This window comes from Saimiri boliviensis, chromosome 1, assembly GCF_048565385.1.
Source record: "Saimiri boliviensis isolate mSaiBol1 chromosome 1, mSaiBol1.pri, whole genome shotgun sequence".
NCBI classification, from domain to species: domain Eukaryota; kingdom Metazoa; phylum Chordata; class Mammalia; order Primates; family Cebidae; genus Saimiri; species Saimiri boliviensis.
The window spans coordinates 6,662,539-6,684,223 of record NC_133449.1 but is presented as its reverse complement, the minus strand read 5'-3'; the positions used below and the strand labels follow the sequence as shown (position 1 = coordinate 6,684,223).

Below are 21,685 nucleotides of genomic sequence, written 5' to 3'. Positions count from 1 at the left end.
TGCAATGTGACAGCAGCCCTCCGGAGATCCATCTGCTTCCCTGGAGTTCCATCCCAACTCCCAACTCCCCCACCCCATTCTGCCGTTGCCTAACTGGGCACATCCAAGATTAGGCAGCCTCAGCTGCAGCCCCCAGAAGGAAAGCTAAGAACCTCACATCAAGCTGCTAAAAAACAGACATGTTGAGATTGAGTGGTGAGAGGCGGGGAGCTAGTGATGGCCCACAGTCCCTGCAAGGCAATATAGAAGCTAAGATTGGAAAAGGGTAGGAGGAAACAAGGACATTTTCTTTTACTTAAAATAAAAGCATTTGCAAAGAGGTAGGTCTCAGAAATGCCTTTCAGTGTCCTCTAGGATCTCAGCAGAGGTCTAGACCAGAGAGCTCCTAAAGTCCAAGTATTCAGAGAGACTACAGTGTCCTTCAATCCCAGAAGCACCTGCTGAGGGCCAGCTCAATGCAAAAGTGTGCAGAGTTGCTTGGAGGAGATACAGACATAAACCACGTGGGGGCCCATCCCCCCACAGCAGCCTCTATGTAGTGGGCTCTCTGCACCTGGTGTGGTCAGTGTCGAGATGGACATCAGGTAGACCAGTTTCCCTCTGAGTAAGCGCAACATCCAGCACTTACCTGAACACAATCACATCCCCCCAGTCACACTTTGCACACATGTACAATGCAAAAGGGAACTTTTAAAAATGCAGTTCCTTCTTTCAGCAGTGACCACTGCCTTCTGACCTCTGAGCACTCTCAACACCAGAGCAGAGGGAAGGCCTTCTAGGCTGAGCTCAGAACCCAGACGCAGCTGGTAAATCCCTACACGCAGGGCAGAGGGACGCAGGATTCAACAGAGGCAAGCATGTGGGCCAGAGGAGGGGTTTCTCAGCCAGAAGGGCTCTCAGGAACAGCTTCCTGCAGACACTCGACCAAGGGCAGGCAACGTCCAGTGAGAAACCACACCACCAAAGGGTGATCTAGGGCCATCAATTCTTCTTACGTTCCAGCTGGAGTGTGCTGGGGGCCTGAGAGTAAATGAGGCTGCAGCCAGGCCAGAGGCGTCCTCACAGGTTCAGGAGACGAGTCCACACTTTGCTCTTGATGCCCCAAGAACTACTGAGGGAGCTTTCCACAGACAGTATTTTCATATGCATGTCGTTTCAGCATGATTTTCTACAGTCTGAGACAAGGAACGCAGTCAGAACTTTGCTGCAGGTAAGAAATAATTTGCAAGCGCCCTGCATATCTTTCGCAGCATGTGTACATGCTGAAAGCTTATCAGATAATGTGTGGGGGTGAACAATCAGCCGCCAAGCCTCCCGGACGCATGCAGGTTGTTCTTCCGCTGAAGCTGAGTAGTGTCCCAGGATGCCACTAGGTTAGAACAGAGCATCCTAAAGCCAGACTCGAGATGAACCGTGAGCCAAGCCAACAAAAATCTTGGTCTAAGATCCAAGAGACTGAGACTCAAGACCCAACTGCAAATTAAATTCATGAGACCTTGGACCACTGCATGGTGCCGTAAAGCCTCAGTATCATCATCTGTGATTTGGCTTAGTGAGAACTGCCCTACTTCTCACGGGGCTGCCATGGGGATCTACGCTATGACTGACAGAAATGACATCCAGGAAGATGTGTGGTGCACACATGAGATTAGGGAGCCGAAAGCTGCTGCCTCTGGAGGCACCACTGACTCTCTAGTTTGACTAGTTCACAAGCATTTCAGGTACACACTGTGTAATGGATACAGAGAAAGGTGACTAGCCTCAAGGAGCTTACGGAAAAGTAAGCGGCTATAACTGTGTGTCCTAACCCCCACACCCCACCAAAAAAAAAAAAAAGAAACAGAAACAAGAAAAGAATTTGCCAGTCGGCAGCCAGGACTCCTGAGTGTCTGACACAATCCTCTATGAATCAGACAAGTCCCTTAACATGTAATCTGGGCTATTTTAGAACCCCCAATAAGCTTTAAATGGGTGAGGAGGGATTACCTTATTTTTAAAGGTCCCAGAGGGCTTGAAGCCATGTTATAATATTTTTATAGCCTCTTTCAGAGTCAGGAGCTGTACGGATTTTGTACTCACCCTGAATTTAACTAGTACTTAAGTGTGCTGATTATAGCTGCAAACACACTTCTCGTTCCAGTGTGTGGTTGGAGAGGTGGACAGAGAAGCAGCTTTGGAAATTTACAGCACAGAAATAGCATGTGGTCTGTCTCCTTGAAAAGAATCAATCCCTCTGTGACAACAGCTAGAAGACCAGCAAAGGGCCTGTAGCAAACAAAAGACAGCCATTAAAACGGGGCTTCTTGTCACCATATCCCTGTTTTGGGACACTGGAGAGGCGTTTCCAGTCTGGGAGACACCAATAAAGCCGGCTGCAGGCACGGAGCTGGGGCACAAAGTCTGGCTGGAAAATCGGGGCTCATCCAGGCAAAACATCTAGACACAGTGCTGATTTTAAAAGAAATAATTAACAAAGAAAATGCACCAGACACTTCCTAATTGGCTTTGCATGAAGGGGCAACTCTATTTGGCTGTGGAAGTGAACTGTGGATGGCAGGAGGGACTGGAACAGGCTGAGAAGAACAGACTTGTCTAGCCACTGGCCAGCCTGGGGACCCCGCAGGCCTCTGATCACTCCTCTGTAACACGAAGGCCTTAAATGTAAGGGATGGTCTTGTGGGTTTCATGGAGGAGAACCATGGAGGGAAGCCTTAGTTGATGGGAGTCACAGGTGCCCTAAACTTATTCCTATGTGGGCCTGAGCTGAATTTTATTTTTATTTATTTTGAAAACACTGGGCTTCCCTAAGACTTCCATTGGAAAATGGATCACCACAAAACTATTCCCAAAATTGTGAAAACTCTGTACTGACTGCATGATCCCTATGATTTCCTTTAAGCGTTCATATTTGGACACAACAGTGTTGCCTTACAGTAAAACAATCAAAAGAAAAAACGTCTCCTATCTTACCCTAACAAGCTCTGTCACTATGCTGCGGACACCCCAATAAACATGTTTGATAATGAAATCCTGATTTGTCCCCAAATTTCAAGTCACACAGAAAAAATAGGGCAAAGAGGTATCCATTTTTAAGAATAACACTTATCTTCTTAGATAAGGTAGTGCATGGGTCACCTTATAAATGTTGATATATGTTTACTATAGGAAATAAGGTTAAAAAATTATAGAATGAAAATAATCTAGAATATCAACTTGATGATAGCTAAGCTTACCAGTGCTGTGTTCCTTCTACATTTGCAAAGTGTGTCACATAGCCCTAGACTTACATGCATAAATTTAAAAATATTTTTTCTACACTGAAAATCTGTTGTGCCTACTTAATTGAAAATCTATGTATCATGAAAAACCTATCAGTGAAGAGGTCCCACCTTCTTTGATGCTCCATCCAAATGATGAAACAGGTTTGAACCAAAGGGCCACCCAGGTCTTCAGTAGCGATAAAAATCAAATTGCAGACATCCACTTCCCTCATTATGATGAATTAGATTCTACAAAGACCCTTTCCACCAGGAAATAAATAAAGCCCAGTTAAAACAGATTTAACTAAAAAATAAATAAGCATCCTAGCTTATAAACCTGTAATTCAACTACAGAATTCTAAGGCTTTTAGAGTTTTTAGGAACTGAGAAGTTAAGACTTTTTTTTTTTTTTAACTTTTTGTGAACACAGTGGTGACTACTGAGAGAAGAGAAACAGAATGTATAACTTCCAAATTATAAAAGAAGAAAAGAAGTAAAAATATAAAGAAACAAATACGCATTTAAAAAACCAGAAAACAGCATAAAATCATCTGGAGAAAAAAATCCAAATGTATTAAAGATCACAGGAAATAAATGGATTAAACTTGATACCCAAAAGAAAGAAATGGTAAACCCGATTCTTGAAAATGGATAAATATACCAAATCCATAAGCAACTGGAAAGAATGGAGAAAAGTGATCAAGAAAAATGCCAGCCAAAAGAAAGCTACCAGACAAAATAGGCTTTAAGTTCAATACCAGCCTGGCCAATATGGTAAAACCCGTCTCTAATAAAAATACAAAAAATTATCTGGGTATGGTGATGCGTGCCTGTAGTCCCAGCTACTCAGGAGGCTGAAGCAGAAGAATGGCTTGAACCCAGGAGGTGGAGGTTGCAGCAGTGAGTGGAGATCGCGCCAGTGCACTCCAACCTAGACAGCAAAGCAAGACTCTGTCTCAAAAAAAAAAAAAAAAAAAAAAGAAGAATAAAGCATAACTAGAGAAAAAGAAGGTAATATATTATCAAAGGCTCAATTCATTAAGAAGCCATAAAATTCTAAATTTGTATACATCAAATAACTTCAAAATATACAAAGCAAAAACAACAGACTTACTGAGAAAAATTTCAAGCACACCACTGCACTGAGAAAACTCACTATACACTGCTTTAAAACGGCAAACACACAAAACCAGAAAAATGTAGAAAATATGAAAAGCATTGTAAATAATCTTGATGTGATAGATTGTAAAACCCAGAACCAACAAACTGGGAATTCACAGTTTTCTCAAAAATACACAGAACATTCACAAGAGCTGACATTATGCTGGGACATAAAGAATAAGTCAGCAAATTTCAAATAAATGGTATCACATGGACCGTGTGTTCTGACCTCAATGCAGTTAAGATAGATATTGGTAATGTAAAGATTCCCCATATTTGAAAATTGTGAAAGACTTATCAATAACTCATGGGTTGGCTGGACACAATGGCTCACACATGCAATCCCAATACTTTGGGAGGCTGAGGCGGGTGGATCACCTAAGGTCAGGAGTTCGAGAACAGTCTGACCAACACGGAGAAATCCTGTCTTTACTGAAAATACAAAATTAGCCGGGCACGGTGGTGGATGCCTGTAATACCAGCTACTTGGGAGGCTAAGGCAGGAGAATGCTTGAACCTAGGAGGTGGAGGTTGCGGTGAACCAAGATTCTGTCACTGCACTCCAGCCTGGGCAACAAGAGTGAGACTGTCTCAAAACAAATAAATAAATAAAATAATGGGTTACAGAAAAATATGTAACTTAAAAAATAGGTAAACTAAATATTAATGAGACTATTATTAAAGAAAACTTATGAGATGCCATTAAGGCAGTACTGAGAAGAAAATTTTTTTTGAGACAGAGTTTTGCTCTTGTTGCCCAGGCTGGAGTGCAGTGGCACCATCTCAGCTCGCTGCAACCTCTGCCTTCCTGGTTCAAGTGATTCATGATTCTCCTGCCTCAGCCTCAGAAATAGCTGCGATTACAGGCACCCACCACCATGCCTGGCTCATTGTTTATATTTTTAGTAGAGATGGGAAATGGGGTTTCATCATGTTGGCCAGGCTGGTCTCAAACTCCTGACCTCAGGTGATACACCTGCTTTGGCCTCCCAAAGTGCTGGGATTACAGGTGTGAGCCACTGCACCTGGCCCTGAGAAGAAAATGTATAATCTTAAATGTTTATATTTTAACAACAGGGCTAAAAATTATTGAGCTGTTTTTAGCTGAACAAGTTAGAAAAGCAACTACAGCCCAGACTCAGAGCAAAAGAAGACCTATTACAAACAAAAACAAAAATAAATAAAACACAAAGTAAAGTTACAATACAGAGGGGTCAACAAAGTCAAGAATTTTATTCTTTGAAAATCATAGTAAATGAACAATCTGGCAGGTTGGTTGAGGAAGAAAAAAAATTGTATTGTAACAAATAATATAAGAGATTTTAAAATCTGTGAATAATTTTATGCTAATCAAACTGAAAAGCAGGGAATTATGAACACACTCCTAAAGAAACACAACTTAACTTGTGCAGCATAGTAAGATTCCATCTGGATTCTATTCTACACATCTGGATACTATTTGTTCATTTTTAATCTTTTTTCTTAAGTTATATATATAAATATATGAAAATATATATCTTAGTTTATATATATATATGTTTATAAATATATAGCTTAAGAAAATTGACTGAAGAAGAAATGAGTATAAATAATCTTACGAACTTTGAAAAAAATGGATTAGAAATCTTCCTACAATGAAATCACTAGGTCTGATTTTCAGTTGAGTACTACCAAAATTTCAACAGCAGATAATATAAATCATACACAAAATCTTCTGATGAATTAGGAAAAATAGGAAAAAAAAGAAGTCTCCCTCTTAAATCAGACAAAAACAGTTAAGGAAAGAAAAAATATAAGCCAAACTCTCTCATGAATAAAGCAGCAAAAATGTAAAACAAAATATGAACAAATAGAATCCAGATATGTGTCAGATGTGTATTTAAACAAGCTGGATTTATCTTAGAAGTATAAGAGAATTTAACATTTGAATATACTGTAAGTGTAATAGAACATAATAAAAACAGTGAGCACCACACGGCCCCCTTAATAGAAGCAGAACACGTCTTTGATGAAATTCAACATGTATTTATGATTAAAAACATAGAATACAACTCTACAAATTAGAAACATGAGGTAATTTCCTTAGCCTAACAAAGGACATTTAGAAAAATATGATAGCAAACATATTCTTGGTTCCCTATAAAACTCAGGCTAGAGAAAAGAATATCTGTTATTACTTCAATTCAACAATGTACCTTGGGCTGTAATGCAAAAATGAAAACAATAAAAAGAAATCAAAAGTATAAGAATTGAAAATGAATAAACAATACTTTCATTATTTATAAAATACATTATATGTACAAGAATCTATAGACAAGATATTAAGAATACCAAAGGTTTAGTAAAGTGACTGGATACAAGATCAATATTAAAAAGGTAATTACATTTATGCACTCCAGCAAAGATTCCATTTCCAAAGGTATAAAAGAAACTAAGGTACTAGGAGAAAATTCAACAAACAATTAGGATATATAGAGAAAAGTACAAAATATAGAAGTTTAAGACATAAATACATGGATAGTGATACACTGTTCATGGATGAGAAAAGTCAGTATCACAGAATATATCAATTCTTTCTAAACTGATCTACAGGATACAAGGTTTAGCGATCAAGAATGCTTGAAATAGGAAGGGAAGATTAGTAGGTAGTTCAGGGGAAAGGTGGGGTGCCAGGGCAGCAAGTTGTAGGAGCACCATTCACATCCACAATGCTTTTGTTTGAAAGATAGGCTAATGGACATTCATTAATTATGCTTCAAAACTTCCATAATGAAGTTTTCCACAGGTCAGATTCTACTGAATACAGCTCTTTAAATGCACTGCTTAGAACAATAATACGGCAGAATCCAGTTTTCATTAAAAGGTGGGTATCTTTTTATCCCTCCTAAATTTTCTAGAGAGGTAAATCAAAAAATAAAAAATAATGATGATGATCACCGTTTTTCTCTGAGGAAGAAGGTAGAGAATTTAAATTTTTAGTTAATACACTCTAGTTTAATAATTTTACTGTGTACGTATATTTGTTTTTAAAATAAATTATCCATAATTACTTAAGTAATTCCTTAGAAAACTTTCAGAACTCAAATACAAAAGTTAAGATTAAGAGCAAAGACAGATCCTGAATGAATCCTGAAAATCCAACATTGATCTGTCAGTGAATTTAAAGAACACATAACTACCCTACCGAATGCAGGTCTCTGAAATGGAATTCCTGGATTTTGTTCACACCCTTCTCACTTCACTGTCTCTTTCTCCAGAGACTCAGCTCTGTGCCAGAAAGGCCTAGACGGCCTCCAGGGCCATCTCTCAAAGTCCGTGGATTTCATGATTCTTTTAATAAAGAGGATGTCCTTTAATTCCTGTTCTATATGAGAACCTTCCTTGAACCATGTCTTTCAATGCATTCTCTAGTCTACCTGAAGTTTCTTGATTTCCTTTAAAAAAAATAAAAAAGAAAGAAAAAGGACTGTGAAATGCCTTCCCCCGGCTAACCCTCTCTTCAGAGATTCTGAAATGTGATTTTTTTCCTCCATCCTGGAACAATTTATATATAAACTTCCTGTTTGTAGTTAATGCGCACGTTCAGTTGATTTACTCACATAATAGAGAAAGAGCAGGCTCTTCATTCTGATTCTCTCAAACCTCAAATTGCATTAGACTTGCTTTCTGGGAGGTGTTGATGTAATATTATACTCCCTGGAGCTGACTTTCGCCTGCACCAAAGTTTCAACTTGAATTGGACAAAGCAGACCCAGAGGACCCAGACAAGGATCAAAAGCACCATGTGGTCATCTTACATGACCTACACTTTCAGGGATGGACAGACACCCCAGAGCCCACAGGTGCCTCTCCTCTGCCCCCAGTGACCTCATCCACCAATGGACTTCACAGTGGCATTCCTAACCTTTGCAAAATAATTCATCTGATTTCAATATGTGCTTCTTCCTACAGCTGGCTGGACACCATTATTTCTGGTACTCAAGTTCTCTTCTGAAGCACATAAAATACCAGCTGATAGCCCTTAAAATGGCTCCTCCAAAACACCAATGTTCAGAAATGATCCACTCAACTCCCACCACACCCAAGCCCGTCTGGATCCTGCCAGGTCTTAAAATCCTAAATCACTTCCATTTGAAATCAAGATGTTTTCCAAGATGTTCTAATCTCCCTGGCTTTCCTGGTGCTAAAAGTCATCTCTTAAGGATCCCTCCAAAACTTTTATCAGGCAGAAAGGTAAAGTGAGACTTGAAAATGGAGCCTGTGCTTGTTCCAACTCTACCAATGGCCTGTTGCCTCATCTTGAGCAAGCTTTGTTGAGTCTTTGTTTTCTCATTTGGATGACAGGAAGCACTATGGCTCACAGGGGCATTGTGTAAGCTGGCAAAATAACCAGGCAAATGGAAGTTCATTTATAAACATCAAAGTGATAAACAAATGATAGCTGTCAGCAGCAATCACGTGTCATTTCATGCGTCCCTAGACCTCTGGGCAGGATCCAAACTTGCATGGCTCCAGGAGCTTGAGAATAAAAATCAGCCTCCTCTAAGGCTGTCCCTTCTTTCTGTGCTGCGAACAAAAGACATCCCTCAGCCAGGTCTGAATCACCCAAATTCCTGCAGCCCAGCAGCACCATCAGAGTTTTCTCCCCTGAGAGAACAAAACATATAGACCATCTTAACACCTAGTCTTCCTTGCAGCTGGGAGCAACAGAGCTCTCTGGTATCTTGTTTGTATCTGCTGAGTTTCCATGGTTTAGCATAGCTGAACCAGGTACATACACTGACCTCCTTCCCTCTTCCCTCAGGACTTAGATTGGGCTACAGGTGGTCATTTCATGTGCTTTTAGTTCTTAGCCTGTAGCTAACATGTGAGTGACTAATGTCTGAATGTTGATTACACGTTATGAACAATTTCCCCACCCTTCAGCACATCTGATCCTGAGAGAAAGCCTCTGTCATTCCCATTGCACAATTAAGAAATCCAGGCTCCGAGAGAAAATGGCTTCTCCAGATCACATGGACGGGATGGTGAAGAGCCAGGCCTCTCCAACTCTCCAGCTCCACCTCTTCCCACTGACTCTCTCATCTGCTCTGTGTGGCCTGCAGTGGACGCTGCCCCCTTTTTTGGCTTAAATACGGCTTAAAATACTTTCTAAAAACTATTCAGGCCCTTTGCATGTCCCCCAGTTGCCATCAAAAAACTTCATAAGAACTACAACTTGCTGAAAATGATGTAACTTCTGGCATATTGCCTTTTAAAAAATAAGTTGTTATGTATAAATTTTTTTCTTTTTGGTGCCACAAAGAAAAATTAGTACTGGGACAAAGGATCTCTCAGCAAAGCAATTCTTTTTACTTCCTGAAGAAAGGGTACTTCCATTAGCAATCTTGCCACGAGAGTGCAATGAACAAAGGAAAGTAGACATATTTATTTCTTATGCATTTGGGGTTGTCCTAACTGCTGTGTCTGATCTCCGTTGGCTGGAGCCAGACCTCACAGTCTAAAGTAAAACCTGATTGGCTAATAACTTGAAACTTTTTTCTAAACAGGTAAAAGCAATGGAGAGCAAAAAAAAAAAAAAAAAAAAAGGACGTCCAAATAAGGAAGAAACATAGGCTGCAACCTGGGACACGCCTGTGAGCACATCCAGCAGCCATCTTGGTTAAAGCACAAAGACACAGAATGTGGTACATGTCTGTAAGCATGTGTGACAGCTATGTAGGATAGGGTTTCTAGCAAAAAGCAAGAAGGCTTTTGAAGAAAGTGTTTAAAACAAACTATTATGTCTAACATATATGAATTTTTTAAACTTTGAAGAGGAACTTTTCTACTTCCCACATAAGTCAACGTCAGTTAAAAAAGATTTAGTTTTTGGCCTATCACTATTTTATATATGTAGAAACTTTCTTCTTGGGTAGAAATTTTATAGCATTCCTTTATTTCTCTAAAACTATATATTACCATTGTTATTCTCCTGACATAATTTTTACTTCGTGTAATGTAATCTAGGATTCTTTGTCTATATTTTATTAGCAGAAATATTTTACTGATTTTAAAAATTAAGAAAAGTATTAATTTTTGAAATAGCTTGTTACCATAAGGTTACTACTATTAAAAATTACTGCAATTGTAATGATTATATAATTAATACGAACAGGATAAATATAAAATTAATGTATATTTCTTAAATCTAAAAAATAAACTTCCATTGAAAATAGAAGAATTTGGATTTTTTTCTCTTAAAGTTTGTATATCTACAGATAAATATTACTTGTATGTGTAATAAGAATCAATTCAAGATCAATTTTGTTCCAATTTTCCATTGTTATAGCTATAATAACTTCACTACTTTGTTTACATACATACACAGATGGGCTAGAAGATATATTGTAAAAATGGAACCCAAGTCTTTGAACTTCTATGTATATGCCAAAAATAGCATAGTAATAAAAGAAAAACTAACTTTAAGTGATCAGCTGACGACTTAATCAGCAGATCCTCTCACAAAAGCAAACCTTTGGGAACCACGAGATATGCAAAAGAATGTACAACTAAGACATTAGTCATTCAGGTCCCAATTTCTGGGAAATACATCAAGAGACTTCACTAAGATTTTATAAATAACTGTACTCATTACTTTTTCTCTTAGAGGCACCTTGTTTAAGTTAATATACTCAGAACGAGCTTGAAAAAAATATTAATATGTGATTTTATTAAAAATGCTTCAGTTACATGTTTGTCGATATTATTTGTATGTGTAGCTCATTCTAATAACCTGAGAAACCAAGGAGGTTCTCACTATCAAATCGATCAGACCTACGTTCTACCAGAAGAGGTTTCACCGTATCTTTAAATTAAAACAAATGTTTTTACAATGACTATATATTTATGTACATACAATTATATATATTATATTTATATCATATATATTTAGAGAGAGTGAAAGAAAGAAGGAAAAATAATTGTTAAAGTACTGAGAGATAAATTATGAAACACAACTCATAAAACATTATTAAAATCAGTAAGGTCAGGCTTAAAACAAGATTGAGGTGACTGAATTATGTTGCCCATTTTATAACAAATTATAAAAGCAAGATACTAATGGTGTTCTCATTAATACTTAATAAAGCAGTGTTAAATGGAGCTAAAATTAGAAGCTATGAAGCTATAAGTCTGAGAGCAGGCATGATATTTCTTTCATTATTGTATGTGCATGTGTCTATGAAACTCTGTTGTTAAATTTTGGGGATCAAAAGGAACTGCATGTTTAAAATCAGGACAAAAATACATTCGTTTTTGTTAAGCCTCATGACCCAACATTTCCTACTGAATCTTCTTACCTTTATCCCAGAAGCACAACATCACTCAATCAACCATCCAGAACCCTTTTGTTTTGAACCGCATCACTATCCTTGACACATCTGAATGGTTCTCCCTGCCCAGGAGACAGATTCTACCTCTTCCCAACCGCAAATCTTCAGACTCCAGGCTCTAAGGGCCCCCTCAAGTCCTGCTGTCCCAGGGGCCAAGTTCTCCTCCTCCCCTTTCCTCACAGCAGACTCAAAGCTGTCTTGGTTGTGAGAATTCTTCTAACAATCAGCATCCATTTCTCATTGTCTTATTTTTACTCTGGCCCGTGCTCAAGTTTTGGGAACTGGATTCCACATCCTCAGCTTGTCAACATTACTCAACAACAACAAAAAAATCAACAAAAGAAACCACATTCTTACAAACAGAAGTCAGCCTATGTCTTCTCATTTATCCTCGGGGTGCAATTTAGCCTTGCACATAGTGGATGCTCATTAAATGCCGACCTGATCTTTCTAGAGACATCTGTCTTATCATAGAAAAGAGACACTTGGTATTCTCTCTGCCCCTCCAATATGGCATGTGTAAACATAGGGAAGGCTCAAAGAAAACTCACCCAGCAACAGACTGACTTCACATAGTAGCCTAGAGCACAGTACATGGAGGAACATGGCCCGAAGCACTTATACACAAAGATAAACAAACCCCAGAAAGCTGTAACTGAGCTCAATGTGGAAAATGTGGTTGTTCGGATGGATTTTCACAACACTATCAGCCACTGCATCTCAGGACAGCATCTCTGTTTCCATTTCTAAAAATACTGCTCATTTCTCCACGTCAGCAACTCTGAAACCATGAGAAACTAGAGACAGGTATCGATATTTTTGCTACTGGTTCATACTTTAAAAATGACCTTTGCCCTAAAGGCTAACTAGCCAGACCAGCAATGAGCCGGCCACACAAAGCTGTAGGTTCCCAGACGTGGCTGGTCCCAAGGCTGAGTGATGGTCAAGGCCAAGGACAAGGCCAAGTTTCTTAATCAAAGATTTCTTTTCTTTTTGAACTACTGATATTTTCCACTTGGGAAAAACAAAACAGAACAGAACAGAACAAAAACCTGTATTTCAAATTTAACGACTTCAGTCATAGAAGGCTGAATTGAGGCTGATTTATAGTCCACAAAAACCATCTCTCTTTATAAATCCTAACCATTAAGAAACATCTTTGCATGTGCCGGAGTGTCATTTTCTAGTATTTTGGCCACTTCACCATGACTCTGTTGTGAATATGAAGCCACTTCACAGTTCTTGGACTTTGTTTGAGACAGATTCCCAAACAGAGCATCCTGGGAGGTGGGCATGGCCCACAGGGAGAACACAAATTCCACTTGGCCTCGTGACGAGCTTTCTCCAGGGCACGTTCATGTCTCCCTCACCCCCGAGGAGTCTATCTCGGGACGAGTAAGTGCACTGCAAGGAAAGATGCAATAATCCTAATATGCTAAAGTAAAGATTAAAAAATAAACATACATCTGGAATGCAGTTATTTTCCAAGGAATGGAAGAGGAAGTGGGAGGAAAGCTCCAAATGTCAACCTTCAAGGTGGCCACATCTGGGTCACAGTGTCCCAGCCAGGAAATGCAACAGTGACACCTTAGCAATGCCTTCCCAGGATCACCAAAGAGGTAAGCAGGCAACTGAGTAGGAAGGGAAGATCTCCCCAGCAGCGCTTTTAAAGTACAGACAATGAAATGGGAGCCAGGATGACTGAGGAGCCAGGCTTGCAGGCAGGAACGCTGGAACTTGGGGCTCCTGCAGACACCCCATAAGCTGGTTCCTCGCACCACCTCAGATCACTGCCCGTGCCACTGCGGGTCCCACAGCACCCAGCGCCCTCCCGCATCTCCAGTGGCTCCTCCTCTGCTCCTTCCGCCCTCAGCCCCGCTGTCCCTTCTCCTCACCTCCCTGGCTCCGCGGTCTCTGAGATTAGGATTCTGTCTCCCCGGCACACACTACCAACTCTGGCCACACACTTTCACTGTGTCCCTCTCAGCTTGGCCAAAACATCTCTCAGTTCTTGACCTCCTGCATGTATCCGCTCCCCCGCAGGGCTATCTGGAGAAGCACTCAATCACCCAGAGTGGCTCTTTGAATCTGAGGCCAGAGCTTCCAGTGGGCTCTGAAGGCCCTCCGATGGCTGCTCTGCACCTCCTCTCTAGAGGACTTTCTGCTGCCTGCTTGTCTCTGCAAACTTCCAATCCCTCCTCCACGTGGCATGCTCAGATGCTGGCTTTGACTCCCACTTCACACAGGGAGGTCGGCAATCAGAAGAGCACTGCAGAGTGTCCTGCTAGCATCACCCACACATGTATCTGTCATTGGATCCATCCCCACTGACAACTATCCACGTTCCTCCTAAAGCCAGTAACTCCACGTGTCTACAAACCCATCTCTCTCTCCTACTCAAGAAGTGTTTTCAGCAACCTCCATCCCATGTAATCCATATTTTCCTCTCCACTGAATCACCCCATGTCAACATGCTGATAATGCTTCCAGCTGAAAACTAATTCTAAGCTTTTTACCCCACCAGATGTCACCTCAGACTCTGCTCCCTTTTGCAGCAGCTCGAGTGAGTTGTCCACAATCCCTGTCTCCACACCTTCCCCTGAGCCCTTCTCTCCAATCCAGCTTGTATTGCCACAGGCAGCAGACCGCTGACCCCGGTGGATCCGAGCCTCCCTTCGCAGTCCTCCTCCCCAGGCTCTCGGTTTTCCTGCTTCCCCCTGGTTCTTCTCTCTTGGTCTCCTTTCCTGGCTTGTCGTCTTCCGCTCCTCATGAAACTGGAATGTCCCAGGGCCCAGTCCTTAGAGCTCGTCTCTTCTTTCACTGGGGGTCTCATCTGATCTCATTCCTTGAAATACCAACCAGAGGCCAAAGACTCCTATCACCTCTCCGGCACAGACTGCCCTCTTAAACGATCAGATCTAGATAGGACCATCCACTCGGCATCTCCATGTGGGTGTCTTATAATCTTCCCGCACTCAACAAGTTCAAAACTGAACTCTAATCTGTCTCTCTCTCTTTTTTTTTTTTTTTTTGGAGATGGAGTTTTGCTCTTGTCACCCAGGCTGGAGTGCAATGCCGTAATCTCGGCTCACTGCAACCTCTGACTCCCAGGTTTCAAGCAATTCTCCTAACTCAGTCTTCCAAGTAACTGTGATTAGGCATCTGCCATCATGCCCCACTAATTTTCATATTTTTAGTAGATGGGGTTTTTCCATGTTGGCCAGGCTAGTCTTGAACTCCTGACCTCAGGTGATCCACCCACCTTGGCCTCCTGCATGAACCACTGCGCTCAGCCTCTGAATCCCTTTTTGCACCCAAACGTCCTCTAGCTGCAAACTACTCCATCTCCATGGTGACAACTCCATCTAGTGACTCAAACTAAAGTCCCTGGAATCAATACAGGCTTTCCCCTTTTCCTCATACTCACAACCACTCTGTAAGGACATGGTAAGGGCTCTGTCTTCAAGCTGTATCCAGAATGTGGCCACTCTTCCCTGCTGCTGCTGCTATCACCAGTGTGCCCCACTGCCTCTTGTATGGATTACGACAGTAGATTTCTCCAGTGGCCTCTGAGATGGTCTCCTGGATTTTACCCTTGTCCTCCACCCTCCGCAATGACCTCTGAGATGGTCTCCTGGACTCTAGCCTTGTCTTCCACCCTCTGCAATGGCCTCTGAAATGGTCTCCTGGATTTTACCCTTGTCCTCCACCCTCTGCAATGTCCTCTGGGATGGTTTCCTAGACTCTGGCCTTGTCTTCTACCTTCTACATCTCCTTCAAGACAGTCTCCACCTTCTACCTTTGTCCTCCACCCTCTAGAGTTGATTCTCAATGTGGAGGCCAGGATAAGCCTATTAAAATGAAACAGACCCTGCTTCTCTGCTTAAAACCCTACACTGATTTCCCATCATGAACCTAGAATTCCCAACAGCCGGCAATGCCAGGCACAGCCAGGTCCTGCTACTTCCCAGCCAGCCCCAACTCATGGCTCCGTGCTGAGTCCTTCCAGCCACCCTGGCCTGTGTGCTCCTCCAGCTGTCAGTACGCTGCAGCTACCAGTCTTTCTCTCTACAGCGCTCTTGCCCAGATGCTAAGTGGCTAGTTCCTGCACCCCCTTCAAGTCCATGTTCAATTTCACCTTTAGAGACCTCCCTGACCACCCACTTAAAACTATAACCTGCTCCATCCCACTAAACATGGTCTGCTTTTTCTTTTCTCTACGATATCTAGATCTTGTTGCATAGCATAAAATTTGCTTCCGCTACTGTCAAATGGAAACTGTCTGTATCTTTCTGCCTGCCCCTACTCCATCCTCCACTGTACTCCCCAAAACACAGAATCTCCATGAGAGCAGGCACTGGTGCTGCTCCACTGTGTTCTGCGTTAGAGCTGTGCCTGGCACGTGCAGCAGCTCAATCCATGTGTTCTCAATGCACTAGTGAATCAGGGAGATCTAAAACAGGAGACGCAAAAGACTGCTATAAGCAGCAAATGAACAAGCCTGGAAATCTTTCCAAAGTATAAATGACTACAATAGCACAAAATAATGTGTTGAACACTATCTTAAAATTTGTTCCAGGGAAACCTACTAGAAAACTGCCTATACGGCGTGGCTTAAGAGGTATAGAAAAATCCACCCAGGCAGGCCTACCAGTAATGGCCTGAGATTCCACTAAGAAGAGATCAATGAAGGTTTGCAAGCCCTCATTTTCCAAATTCAAAGTTACCTCTGAGAAGTCCAGAGGGGAGGAGAGGAAATATCTTCAGGCCAGGTCCTGGTGTCCTGCTGTGCTTATGCACACTCGGACGGCTCTGCCTTCAGGTCAGGCGCACATAGGCAGAAGCAGGAGAAGGTCGCTGGCACCAGGGCTTCCTGCAGAGCTGGGGGAGGCTGGGGGCATGTCAGAGTCCGCAGGGTGCTGGATGCCTAAGACACAACAGAAGGACATAAGCAGTTAGAGGAGCAGGGAAGAGAGGAGCAGGATACAAAGGCTTTCTCACCTTCAAGCCCAGAGGAAAGGCTACTGACATCATTACAAATCTTATCCAGTCAGAGATTTGTGAAGCATAATAGTACACTGGAGAAAAAAACTGAGGTTTATTATGTTAAAAAAAAAAATCTGCCAAGAAGTTAATGGATAAATCCATCAACACAGACAATTCTGAGATAACAAACTGTCCCTCAGTCTTCATTCTGTCCCCTCCTTTTCAATCACAGCCATTCAGCTTTGCCCCGTGAGTCTCCTATAGAGACAGGTGCAAATCCACAGAAAAGCTTGCTCTTCAGGGCAACAATGAAAAAAACTAACTCAAAAGTACATAATAAAACAAAAATAGAATTGAAAGAGGATAAAATAAACTAATAAAAAAGAAGGCAAAACAGGAGAGGAGACGAACACAAGCGGCATTAAGATCCATGGAAAACAAATAGTAAAATGGCAGACATAAATTCAACATTATCAGTAATTACACTAAATGGTTTAAACATTCCATTCACATGGCAGGAATTGGTTGAATGAGTAACAACTCTATGTTATTACGAGAAACATACTTTAGAATAGCACCAGAAAGAATACTTAAAAACAAATTTAACAGAAGGTGTGTAAGATCTGTATATTAACAACTACTAAAACATCGTTAAAAGAAATTAAAGAAGCCCTAAAAAGATAGACATCCCATGTTCATGGATGGAAGACAGTGTTGTTATGACAGCAACGCTTTCCAAACTGATATATTAACAGACTGATTAATTGGTAAATAGATTACATGTAATCTCTAAAAATTGACAAGCTGATCCTAAAATTCACCAAGAAATCCAAGACATGCTTAATAGACAAAAGAATCTTAAAAAAAAATTGGAGGAATTACACTTCTTAATGTCAAAACTTACTATGAAGTTATATTAATCAAGATAGTGTAATAGTGACATAAGGACAAACATATGGATTAATGGATTAGAAGTGACAGTCCAAAAGTAAGTCCCTACATTTATGGTTAATTGATTCTTGACAAGAGTGTCATGACATTTCAATGGGTAAATGATAAGTGCTTTTTTTAAAAAAAAACAAACAGTGCTGAAAAACTGAATCTAGACACAGACCTTAAACCTTTTATAAAAACTAACATCAAATGAATCATAGAGCTAAATATAATAGCTAAATTTATAAAACTCTAAGAATAAAACATAAAAATAAATCTTTATGACCACATATGAATAAATAGTTTCTTAAATATGGCACTAAAAGCTCAAAGAGGAAAAAATAAACTGCAATTTATCACAATTATAATTGTTTGTATGTCAAAAACGCCAGCAAGAGAGTAAAAAGACAACCCACAGAATGCAAAACAGCATTTGCAAATCATATATCTGATAAAGGCTTCAGATTCAGAATATATAAAGAATACTTAACAATAAAGAGACAACTCAAATATAAACATGGGGAAAGGATTGAAATAGACATTTCTCCAAAGAAGATATTCAAGTGGCCAATAAGCACATGAAAAGATACTCTACATGACCAATCAATTAGGAAAAAGCAAATCAAAACTCCAATGAGATACTACTTCACACTCACCAGGATGGCTAGAATCAAAAGACAGCTAATAACAAGTGTAAATGCAGAGAAATTTCAATCCTTACACATGGTTGGGGAGAAAGTAAAGTGGTGCAGCTGCTTTAGGAAATAGTTTGGTAGCTCCTCAAGGTGTTGAACATGGAGTTGTCATATGGTCTGGCAATTCCACACCTAGGTAAGCACTCAAGATAAATGAAAATATACCTCCACACAAAAACCTATACAGAAATGTTCACAGCAGCATTATTCATAATAGCCAAAAAGTGAAAACAACCCATATGTCCATCAACTGGTGAATGAATAAAAAAAAAAAATGAGGTGAATCCATGCAGCCATATAAAGAGATGCAGTACTTATTCATGCCGCAACATGGGTAAATCTTGAAAACATTGTGCCGGATGAGAGAAGTCAGACACAAAAGAGCACGTATTTTATGGAACCATTCACATGCAAGGTAGAGAACAGAAATCCATAGAGACAGAGAGTAGATCACAGGCTTCCAGAGGCTTGGAACCTGAGGATAAGGAGTAGGTGCCGAAGAGGCCCTGGAATTAGATAGTGATGTTAGTTACAAAACTCTGTGACTATACTGAAAACCACAGAATGGCGTACTTCAGAATGATGACTTTTACACTGTGTGAATTGTATTTTAATAAAACTATTATTTAAAAAGAAAGAAACATGCCAAGGGGAAAAAATTTTAAAAGATGATGGCAAGATTACTTCAGAATTTCCCAAATGTTCTCTTTTCTCAGTATAGCTTTCATTCATCGGGACTGCAACACTACATGTAAACTCTTCTTGATTTTAGGCATTTCTGTTTAGGAAGCAAAGAAAAAATTCAGCTGCAACTCTCTCTCCCACTCTGCCTCCGCAGGGCCGTCCTGGTTTTCTCAAAGGAGAGAATCAGAGGAGCAGTGTTTCCATCTGACCAGACAGAAGACACAGGCTGGTGGACAGGCCCACATATCTTTTTGGCAGATACTCCCTCGTTACTGCACCTTTACTAAAATAAGGAGCATTGCCCACATGTAGCCTAGGGATGCTAATTTTCTTGCAACACTCAAAATCAGGCTGCTCGAGCTAAAGCCTTTAATGCTAACATCTCCCCAGCCAAGAGCCCTGACACAGCCTCCAATCAATCATCACCTCGCCCTGCACAGAGCAAGCCTCTCACCTCCAGAAAGCTGTTCCTCCTCAGTCCTGAGCAGCATCAAGATATGCATTCCAGAAAATGGAATCCACGTGGTTGCAAATCCATTCTCTGCCTTTATCTGGCAATAAATTCTGAGGCTTCAAACAAAAGACAATATAGTCTTTTTTACTACAGCTTCTGCCATTTTCTCCAGGTAAGAAAAGCCTGTAAACAGAATTACAACCTCCAGCAGGAAGAAAACTCTCTGCTCAGCTGGTGCACTGACAAACGAAGCCTTTTCCAGCTCCATTATAAAAAGATTTATAAAGAGAGCCTGGCCACAGAGCCCTCTGCCCAGAGGGGTGTGCTAGGAGCCCAGTATGACTCCCGGGCTGTTGGTAGGTTGCAAAGCCTCCTGTCCCCACTTGGACAGCAGCCCATGGTCACACAACTGACTTGGATCTGCATTTTCCTAGCACCGGCAAATGGGCGCTAATGAAGTGCCACAGCATTTCACTTGGTCATTTGTCATCCGTATTTGTAACACACAGCCTCCAGCCAGGCTGCATGGGTACCTAGAAATCAAGAATTGTTCTTCGTACTACTCCGGTTACAAAGCCACACAGGTATTGAGTGGTCAGTCCCTGTCCTTATGTTTCTCATAAAGGTCTCATATTTTTAGTACCTGGTTTTGCAGAACACCAGGAGTGCACGTGTTGGGTTTTAGCAGAAACATGTGTAGTAGATGTTCATGCACCCCGACAGTGTGCTGAGTCACCCAGTGGAAGTGATAACAAGGTGAAGAAGGCGTGGTCCCTGCTCTCAAGGAGCTCAGACAATGTAGGAACCTATAAGACCACACCTGGCCCTCAGTGACACACACACACACAATTGTGTGTCACTCGGAGAAAATCTGATATCCTAAAGGATACGATAGGGCTTCTCATTCCTAGCAGTGTGGTTCTCTGGTAATTTCAATACAAGTAATTAATTTACACCTTTCTAGAAACACAGATGCTACTTCAAATTACAAACAAAAGACTCAATGGTTCAGAATAACCTGAGAAAGTCAACCTGATGCAAAAAGACACATTAAAGAAATTATTTTATTCATTTCTTTCTTTCACCAAGTATGTGTATATCAATATAGAAAAGGATCCTGTTGGTGACTTTTTAAGATTATATAAGATGACTCCTTGTTAAATAAAGGCACCAAAATAGCAGCAGCTGAAATCACTACAATAAAAAGGCTTATGAGAAAAACAGTGACAACCACTGAAAACTTTTAGACCCTTGCAGTCTGAGAATTTATCTATATGCACACACGAGCATGTGTATATACGCATCTATCTATGCACACATGTACACATAGGCATCTATATATGTGTGTGTGTGTGTATATATATATACATGCCATCAGTTAGTGATAAGAGCTACAATAAAATACAACCAGGTAAAGAAAAGAGGTGCCATTTCCTTAGTCTTTAAGGCCTCTCTAAAGATGCAATATTTTAAGTGACTCCTGCATGAAATGAGCATGCAGGGCGTGAGAACATACGGAGAAGAATATGCTCCAAAAACATGTCCACTGTCCCACACAAGCAGTGAGAGTGAAGCTCTCCCTGCTTTCACTGATCCCCTAGGCCAAGCCGCCCCGGTTCCTAAGAGAAGCATTCCCTTAGGTGGCTCAGCCTAAAGGAAGAGTGAAAAGCAGTGACAAGTAGAAATCCGACAGATTCTGAAGGTACCTCCCAAAGCATTTGATGGGAGAAAGGAAGGGAGATAGGGAAGCAAGGAGGGAAAGAATGAAGTCAAAGGTGCTTCCAGACTTTTGTCCTGAATGGTCATGTGAGTGACATCATCCATGACACTGGTGTCCCTCAGAAGCCCTAGGGTAGGTGTGCAGATTGCCATGCCAAGAACAAGCATGGGCTCATGGGGGTGGTCTGGGGACACAAAGTGAGAAGCCAGCTACATGCTGTTAACATTAATGCTGGAGGCTAAATGAGCTCACGTGGGTAGGGACGCAGAAGGGAAAGACAGCAGAAGAGGCCTGAGGATGGAGCCGCAGGGCTCTCGGATGTCCAGACACAGGGATGCTGCTCAGGGATGAAGACTGACCAGCGTGGAAGGAGTCACAGGGGAGCTGCGCTGAGAGGGCGGCGTCCTCAGAATGAGACG

At 41.1% G+C, this 21,685-nt stretch overlaps 1 protein-coding gene across 5 annotated transcripts in view; it reads right to left on the bottom strand.

Annotated features, from left to right (window-relative positions):
* The window catches only part of RNF144A (ring finger protein 144A), a 127,502-nt gene that overhangs the window by 88,299 nt on the left and 17,518 nt on the right, over nucleotides 1-21,685 (bottom strand). For 2 of the 5 annotated variants that reach the window (XM_039480627.2, XM_074393613.1), the window contains exon 2: nucleotides 16,522-16,721. The gene's annotated coding sequence lies outside the window, so the exon portion shown is untranslated. Of the gene's footprint in view, nucleotides 1-4,090; nucleotides 4,212-16,521; nucleotides 16,722-19,546; nucleotides 21,550-21,685 lie in introns of those variants that run through there. The other 3 variants (XM_074393618.1, XM_074393627.1, XM_074393607.1) reach the window with 3 other exon arrangements.